General features: G+C 37.4%; 2 pseudogenes; both read right to left on the bottom strand.

Annotated features, from left to right (window-relative positions):
• Positions 1 to 7,906: 7,906 nt before the first annotated feature.
• LOC100763171 lies at positions 7,907 to 8,602 on the bottom strand (annotated as a pseudogene).
• Positions 8,603 to 8,625: 23 nt separating this feature from the next.
• LOC100762881 lies at positions 8,626 to 8,930 on the bottom strand (annotated as a pseudogene).
• Positions 8,931 to 9,701: the final 771 nt, after the last annotated feature.

The raw sequence follows: 9,701 nt of genomic DNA, 5'->3' as shown, positions 1-9,701 counted from the left end.
GTATATACCCAAGAGAGGAATGGCTAGATCTTGAGGTAGACTGATTCCCATTTTTCTGAGCAACCACCATGCTGATTTCCAGAGTGGTCTTACAAGTTTGCACTCCCACCAGCAATGGAGGAGTGTTCCTTTTTCTCCACTTCCTCTCCAGCATAGATTATCATTGGTATTTTTTATTTTAGCCATTCTGACAGGTGTGAGGTGTTATCTCAGAGTTGTTTTGAGTTGCATTTCTCTGATGGCCAAGGATTTTGAGCACTTTCTTAAGTGTCTTTCAGCCATTTCAGATTCCTCTGTTGATTATTTTCTATTTAATTTTGCACCCCACTTGTTAATTTTATTGTTTGGTGTTTTGGTGGCTTGCTTCTTGAGATCCTTGTATATTTTGGAAATCAGCCCTCTGTCAGATGTGGGGTCAGTGAGTACTTTCTAACAAAGTATTTCTGGTATATTATATTGTGTGAATATTTGCTATGGACTACAATAAACAGAAGATGTGCAAAGAAGAGAAAGTCAAAAACCATCAAGAAACCACATTTGTGAAAACAGCATAAACTTCAGAGGAAAACCACCATCAGGACAAGTGGGTATACTCTTACCATTGGCACAATATAAATAAATAAATTGAATTTATATGAAGCATCTTATACCTCAGCTTCGAAATGATTTTGGACAATTTCATTAAAATTTGAATATTGAGGAGCAAGGGAAGAAGTGTTTCTGTCTTTGCAATATTTGTCGTGAAAGAAAAGCAAAGCTACTGGATGGCCCAGATGATGCTTTAGCTTTTATAATGTTGGCTCTATGAATAACTTTTAATTGTTAAATGGTTACTTTTCATATTTCAAGTTTTATATTTGTTTCCATTTATGTATGTGTATCTGTGTATACACATCACAAGTTCAGGTACCAACAGAAAAGGGTATTGGATCTCCTGGAAGTGTAATTAGAGGGTTTGTGAGCCACCCAATATGGGTGCTAGGAACCAAACTCTGGAAAAGCTGCAAACACTCTTAACCATTCAGCCAAATTCCAGCCCCAGAGTTCAATTTTTAAAGGATCCTTCTTTGGCATTTATTTTGTGTTCAGTGTGTCTGTTTTTATCCTTTCCTATTAACAGATGCCTTTACCAGACAGCTATCACTTTTTTATGTAACTAAAATATAAAATCTTGTCACAATTATCTTAATTTTACAGAACACTTATAAACTTAGTATTTTCCATCCCAGAAAACTATACACTACATATGACTGTGACAATCATTAGATATGCAAATATTATTAAAATGACAGTGTCCTTCATAAAGTACATAAGGAGAAGATTGTAAAAGACAGATGATTTCAGAATTTCCAAAGAAGTAACAAACATTCTGACTTCTTATTCTGAAATACTGAAGACTGCTTCCCGGAAAAATGTTAACTTAGTACCAAAAGACATCAAGACAGAGAAATGCAGGGAATATGCGTAAAATGAACCACAGGAACTATAGATAGCTTGGGACTGGCACAGAGAAGAGCAGCAAGAACAGACTCTGAGCTTCTGAGTTTTGAGGAGGTGGGTGCAAGTTATTTAGATGGAGGCCACTGGAAAATTCCAGGGAGTATAGAAGAATAATCATACAGGAGGAAACCCAGGTATTCTATAGATCACTGTCGCCAGAACCCAGGGAAGGAAGAAGGTCTCAAGGGTGTGTGGGGTGTGTGTGTGCTGAGCTCACAATACCTATTTTTAATATCCCAAATAAGGTGGTATGTAAGACATTGGCTCTGAGGAGGCAGGAGCTCAGAGAAATATGGGCCCAAGAAACAGTCTAAGAGTCAGTGACAGGCTGGGGTACTTGAATTCATGGCTATGGAAGAGACTACAGATGTAGATGAGATCTACAGGCAGCCTAATAGGTAACATTTCTTTCTGCCACACACACCTGTGCTCACATATTATAGTCAATCATGAATTTTCAGCCAACTGATATTATAATTATTAAGAGAAATGGGAAGAATGTCAAACTCTCTTTGGCATCTTAGAAATATTGAGGATGACAGGAAAGCAATTGGAATTTTCTGTCTGTCAAATTTTATTCAAAAGGCCACACGCTCAGTGAAACCTTTGACATTATGGTGGACTCTCAGCCTTTTGAATTTAATAATGCTATATTTTGCTGTTCTCATGTTTCATGCAGTGCTCCATTATTCAATATATTATGTTTATCATATTGCACCTACTAAACAATAGGCATCTTAAATAGACATCTGTACCTACCATAACACCTACCACTATTTCTTCTACATTTTATGCCTTGTAGAAGAAAATCTGCACAGGGTGTTGGTGTTGCACACCTTTAATCCCAGCACTCAGAAGGCAGAGGCAGGCAGATCTCTGTGAGTTCAAGACCAGCCTGGTCTACAAGAGCTAGTTCCAGAGCAGCCTCCAAAGCCACAGAGAAACCCTGTCTCAAAAAAACAGAAAAAAATAAAACAAAATAAAATAAAATAAAAATAAGAAAGTCTCTTGTATAACCATATATCCTCAAATAAATAATAAACTAACAGTAGGTAATGTTCCCTTTATTATTATTTTGTTTTCTGCTTATTCCAGTGTTTTGCATATAATTGATGTTTCACAAATGAATTATTTTTTTCCTTATTTTTTTTTTAAGACATGATTTCTCTGTCCGTAGTCCTGGCTGTCCTGGAGCTCTCTCTGTAGATCAGGCTGGCCTTGATCTCACAAAGATCTGCCTGCCTCTGCCTCCTGAGTGCTGGGATTAAAGGCCTGTGCCACCATTGCCTGGCTCATAAGTGAATTATTGATTGATGAATTCAGAGGATTTTTTCAACCTTTAGCATGTTATTTTTATATCCATTGTTGGCATTTACTAATTGTAAATGGTGATGGATTCCAGAAAGATATTTTAATCTTACCATGTCAAGTATTTTGCCCACATTTATCCCGTATCTTCCATTTTCTCTCATACCCTATCCTAGGAATTTTACGTCTAACTTTGTGACACAGATGCAGACATGTTTTTGTCTGTATAAAATCTAGGATCCACCATGAAAAACAAAAGTGCTTCTTCCTGTCTGACATATTTTTCATATCTTGAGGTCCAGTTGTACCCATTTCCTGAAAGAAACATACATTAATTTTGCATGGCTGAACAAAACGCTTTTATTATTAACATGTTTTCCTACTCCATTCATTGCCTGTGCCAACTACATAACATGGCAGAGTGAGCACATTATTTTAAGAAATTGTATTTTTTCCAGTTGAAAATATAGCGGGGGAGGGCACTTGACATGCATATTTTGTTTTTAGCAATACAAAATTAAATATCCAAATGCATTAGCTATCAACAAGTACAGAAAAAATATTTGCCTTCTTTATTTCTTGTCTCATAAAAATAAGATATTGTTTTATAAAATACTTGACTCTCTGAAAAGAATTCCATGTCCCTGGAATCCCATGATTCAACACCTTATGGTAATTCTCAATTAATTAATTAACAATTAATTCCTTTGATTATTTTTTAAAGTAGACTTTGGATGTATTTACATATGAATTACATATGTACATTCCAATACACATGGTTATTTATATTCTAATATGATTGTTATTTAAAGCAATACTTCATAAACATTAATTAAATGTAACAAAAGTGTGAGGGTTTGAATGAGATTGGTCCCCAAAGGCTTACATGTTGGAATGTTTGGTCCCCAGGTAATAGAATGTTTAGAAAGGATTAAGAGATGTAGCCTTGTAGCCTTGCTAAAGGAGCTGTGTCACTACAGATAGGCTTTGAGGTTTCAAAAGCCCATGCCAGACCCAGTCTCTCATGCACTTACAAACTCTCTCTCTCTCTCTCTCTCTCTCTCTCTCTCTGCAACTTGCAGATCAGATTTAAGCTCTCAGCTATTTCTTCAGCACGGTGACTGCCTATGGCCATGCTGCCACCATGATGATCATGGAGTAACAGTCTGAAACTCCAAGAAAGTCCCCAATTAAATGCTTTTTTAAAATAAATTACCTGGTCATGATATATCTTTAATTAAATAGAACAATAACTAAAACAAGGGCTATGCTTCAAGGTACGTACCTTTAATCCCACTCTTAAGATGCTGAAACTTTAACAATATGAAATTAATGTAGTTTGGACTACATAGAGAAATTCTTCCTCAAAATAAAGCAAAACAAAATACATTTAGGATCACATACACCACATATAATTCTACACACGATTTAAAAGTTCACTGTTATAACTAGTGGTAATAATCAATGCATGATCACAAAAACATAATATAATGAATATTCAGGCAAAACAACTTGCCTTATGTTTTTATTTTTAAATACCACTTTAAGTATAATGCTAAAATGATCTGAATATGGTATATAAGAATAACAAATTGCTGAGAAAATGATGATATTCAGTACCAAAGTTAAATAGCAAAACAAATCAAAGTCCTATTTTTTATCTTACAGAAATTTAAAATACAACCAAAGCCTAGGTACACAGTGGTATGATCTTAAAGTCATAAAACTAATCCAGTGAACTAGTGATAACTGCCTCTTCCAAGCTTACTAACAAGTTAGACATTCATTCCTACCAGAAGCAATCTTCCTGGGACACACTCTTTCTCACATTTGTACTGTTTCACTCATCATCCTGTAAGACCAGAAAACATGCATACGTATACATTCCTATGTACACATATGTGAATTCATATTGTATAAATGTAAAACCTATAATGAAAACAAACATGCACAAATTATAAATCATAGTCACCAAGAACAAGATAGCTACAGTAAGTTCAAGAACCTGTAGATACTGATGTTCTTGGAGGTGGGAGTAGACAGTGTTAAAATAACTTTATTAAACATATTTAAAATTTTGTATTACATTCATGTTTCTATATTGTGTGTTCACATGTGTGTGTAAGCAACCTTCATTTCACAGTGTGTGTGTGTGTGTGTGTGTGTGTGTGTGTGTGTGTGTGTGTGTGTGTAGGTCACAGGGCAGCTTGTAGGAATCGGTTCTCTGTTTCTACCATGGTTTAGGGATCAACAGACTTGGCAACAGGTACATTTAACAGCTCAGCCATCTTACCAGACTATGAAATATATTTTTGAAATTTCTAAATTGTGGGTTGACTGTAGTTTGGAAATCATACTCTGGTGAAATCTACAAATATTTATCAAGCCCACAAATAAAAAGTATATACATTTTTCCCTGAAGGTTGGGGCCTAATTCCACTGCAAATGTCAATTAGATAAGGAGGCTCCCTGTTTTGCTTTCATTTAAAAGCTTCCATAGTAGAACAACCATTTTCTTACAAAATTTGGGCTCTCCTCAAGTCTCACTCTGGTAGATAGTGAGATGATTGTAGGGCTATGCAGAACAGGTCATTCAGCAAGACTCGTGACTATGACTCTTCCATTGGGAAGAAGACAGCCCGGGGTAAGCCCCTGACTGTGTGGAAATAACCGTCTGCCATGCTTATCCCAGCAACAGATTAGCTGCATCACTTTTAATTATCTCAGCTCCACTGCAATGAAGAAGTGCCTCTTGCTTTTTGCACACAGAAACCATCCAGGCTGACAACTCCTCAATGCCTTAGCAGGACTCTCCAGCCCCTGGAGATACCCAGTCATATACAATGAACTGTAATGGATCCAGCTGCTAAACTAAGCCTGATAATCCCAGCCCTGGAGGCTCCCAATGCTGGTGAGGCATGGAGTAATTCTACTTGGACCTTATTTTAGCATTTGCTGCTGGAAGAAAATCGTCTTCAATTATCATCTATGTTTAAAAGGACCCATGTCCACTCACCTTAGCCCCCTCATCTGTATACATGAAACAGAAGACACACGTGTACATGTATTATTCCTGGTCTAAGTAGAGATTCCCTACATTATAAAGCAAATAAATGCCATGAGGCTGAATCTGAACAAAGGATGCTTACACTGGGATAGAGGGATTTAAGCTGACAACTTAAAACAAAGAAAACAAAAACAAAAACAAAATATCTTCATTGCATTTGGTAGATATATTTTGAGGACTATATCTTCCCTCCTTCATTTCTATCATCCAGTTATCCACCCCTTATATATTCCACCAGCATCTACAGAGATCTCACAGACCTGGCTGTGACCCAGACCTGTAAGATTACAAGACTGGCTCTCTATGGACATTACAACATGATCAATTCACAGAACGCCACCTGGACTGAAGTGAGGCTTCACATTTTCCATTTGTAAAAAAAACTGTGGCCTCACTCCTGAAGGCCTGTACTCTGGTTTTTATGAAAAATACAATTACCAAGTGGTGCAGTGTCTCCTGACCAGCATACTCACTCCACTGATCCCTGGGAAGCCATATCATTGCTTTAAGGATGCTTTCTAAATGCACAAGGCAGCAAGCTATCTGATTTTAAACCCACAAGTACCACACTCTCAGACCCCATCCTCATAGCAAAGATAGTGAATACAAATGCTTCAGGAAACAGCCAGCTCGGTCAAGCCATTGGGCAGTTTTCTGCCTAGTTAGTTCTATGAGTCATTGATAACAGCAGCCTCAATGGTGCCTCTTTTCTAGGTTTCTTTTAAAGGCTAATCAAAATAGCCACTTTTTTCCTTATCAAATTCAAACATATTAGTAATTTTATGTCCCAAACAATGGCTGATCCCTGGAAATATCCTATACTCTGATGTGATTCCTGAACACTTTTTTTTTGGTCATACATGACAAATGAAAAGGCACTTCTCAGAGAAATATGATTTTCAAAGTTTGTGAGTGTCTTAGTCTAGAGTTTATTGCTGTGAATTGATGCCATGACCATGGCAACTCATAAAGGAATGCATTTATGGTTGGCTTATAGCTCAGACTCAGTATCAGTATGGCAGGAAGCATGATGCCAAGCAGGCCCACATGGTGCTGGAGAGGTAGCTTAGAGTTCTACATCTGGATCCTTAAGCAGCAAGAAGAGTTAGACATCAGATGCAGACCATACATCCACCACCATCCTGTTTTTTTTAGAAACCTTCAATGGCTTACCTAAACAATGATCTTTCTGTAGTGACAACTTCCTTTGTATTTTACATAGAATAACCATGTTATGTGTACTGATTTGGGAGCAGCTTCGTACACATGACACAATTATTTTAGGATTTGACTTTACTGTTGTATGGACTTTCATCTTTTGTTGTTAAGTGAATTGCATGCAATTGCACATACATATAGTAGTTTAATTGTTTGCTTGTTGAGGGATATTTGGAATATTTTCAATTTTTACCTCTTATGAAAACTCTGCTGTCCTATAAGTTTTCACATTCTAAGGAAAACTATCCAGCATAGCAAGTGATATTTTAGATGTCTGCCTAAGAATTTTAAGAAAATGCTGAACTTTTCTAAAGTCACCAACAGAATGTATAGCTTCTAGTTACTGAAAGTCATTGCTACAATTTAGTATGACGAGAACATGAGTTTATCTATTCCTACACATATGTAGCGATATCGCATTATAGATTTTGTTTTACTTTTAATCCCATAAATATTAATAATATGCCCCACACAATTAGATATTTACTCTATATTGTTTGGATATTGCATATATTTGTGTCTTTAATATTGTTATTGGGCTCTGGTTTTCTTATTGCTATGTGTTGAGTTCTTTAAGTAATTTAGATACATGATTAGAAAACCTCCAGTTACATTCAACAAAATCTAGCATGTAAATTTGTTGTTTTAATGGATAATTTGTCTGCTCATATCTAAAATTCTTTTTTCCAATTGCTTTATGCATTTATTAACTATAATTAATGCAGTAAGGAGGGGTCAAAAAGCTTGCAGGCTAAACAATCTCACAAGACACAATTCAGGGGAAAGGAAAGACTGATATTTATCAACCATATCTTAGGCACTTGGTGGACACATTGCTGGAGGAGGTGGGCCTCTAATTCCTGGTGGTGGTGGGCTCATTCCTGGAGAGGGCATGCCTATAGGAGTACCTCGAGCAGGCAGAATGCCAATTGGTGGGCCCGTGGGTGGTCTCATACCAGGTGGAGGAGCCATAACTCCTGGAGGTAGGATTGCTCTGCCTACAGGTGGGGGAGGTGTTCCACACCCTGTTGGGTACTGTGTTGGAGCTCCAGAAATGCTGGCAGTACCTCTTTCCTGTGGAGTTATGACCTGCTGGGATGGACCTCCAACTCTTCAGACATGACCTACTAATCTGGCAAGAACTTGTGGAATAGGTACACCAGCTGATACTCCTCTGCCAGCTGCCCTCCCAACCCCAGGGCCACCTGCAGCACCAGCAAGTGGCACAGGAGCAGTACTAGTGTCTTTAGGAGGAGGACCCTCCACAGTCATGGATACCAAGTTCTCTCCACGTAGCAAGACTGGACCCAAATCCCGCTTTTCTTCATGCTCTGACTGTTTTGCATTCTTTGGCTTGATCTTCCTGAACTCATCTCAATTACAAAGTATCAGATTCATCTGCATGTTGAAAGCCTTAAAAGTGCCAATGAAGATTCTTCCATCTTGCAGGATACATCTCATTCTCTAGTCAATGTGCTGCAGCATCTTGCTGCTCTAACCCACAGTCATGATTTCTGGTCCACAATAGCTGCTTAACAGTGAAATTTCAAGATCCTTAATATTTGGGGGAAGGCTGTTTTCCTTGATTTCCACCTGCTCGATGTTTCAATACTGCTATAACCACTTCTTGGTGTCTCAGCTTAAAAATGCCTGTCTCAGTTCTGCCTGGAAATCCACCACAGGAACAGTGCTGCTGTTGCTGAGAATGTCGTGGGTACAGGTGGCATTCTTGGTTGCTCAGTGAGGCAGTCCTTCTGCATTTGACCTGGAAATACACCTCAGGCACATGCTATTCAGTAGTTCTTCTCAGGTGTAAGCGATTCCTTGCTTGCTCCATCACATTGCAAATCGCTCCTCAAAACCAAGGGCCAGACATCTCCAGCTTCCTCTTTGCTCTATGCTCCATATATAATATTCTTGTTTAATTCAGCCTTATAAAGATTTTTTTCTTCTGTGAACTCTTCCATAAACATCATAGTTGTGAATCTGAGATCTTTTTTAATATCAATTTAATTAACTTTTGTGTATTTGTGAAATATAAGTCAATGTCATTTTTTACTTTATTTGTTGTCCTTTATTTTTATCTTTATCTTTTCTTTCTTTAGTGCTTTTATTAACATATAATAATTACACATAATAATTGTACATAATAATTATATATTTTCTTTATGAAATTTTCACAGATGTTCATATTATATTTTAACCATATTAAGCCCTATTAGCCTCTTGTCCCCCTCTCATTCCAACTAGTTCTCTTTCTAGCTATGTTCCTTTCTAATTTCCTATGTTTGTGTGTGAGTGTGTGTGTATGAGTGTGTGTGTGTGTGTGTGTGTGTGTGTGTGTGTGGTGTGTGTATGAGTGTGTGTGTCCAAATGAGTTCATTAGAGTGATTTAAAATAGTATGTATGGGTAAGGTTGTGTTTTGTTCACAGGAGAATAGGCAACTTATCAGTGGCTACATCACTAAAGAAAATATAACTTCTAACTCATGAACACTTAGCACCGTGTAAGCCCTTAAAAAGAGTGTGCTTATATAAGCTTCCCTCCTTCCATTACAACATGGTAAGAGAGAGGCACAGTTTTGTGTGGCTCTCATGACAGTAATCA

The sequence above is a fragment of the Cricetulus griseus genome (genome assembly GCF_003668045.3).
Source record: "Cricetulus griseus strain 17A/GY chromosome 1 unlocalized genomic scaffold, alternate assembly CriGri-PICRH-1.0 chr1_1, whole genome shotgun sequence".
Lineage (NCBI taxonomy): Eukaryota > Metazoa > Chordata > Mammalia > Rodentia > Cricetidae > Cricetulus > Cricetulus griseus.
The sequence above is the reverse complement of the archived record's forward strand: the minus strand, read 5'-3'. Positions and strand labels throughout refer to the sequence as shown.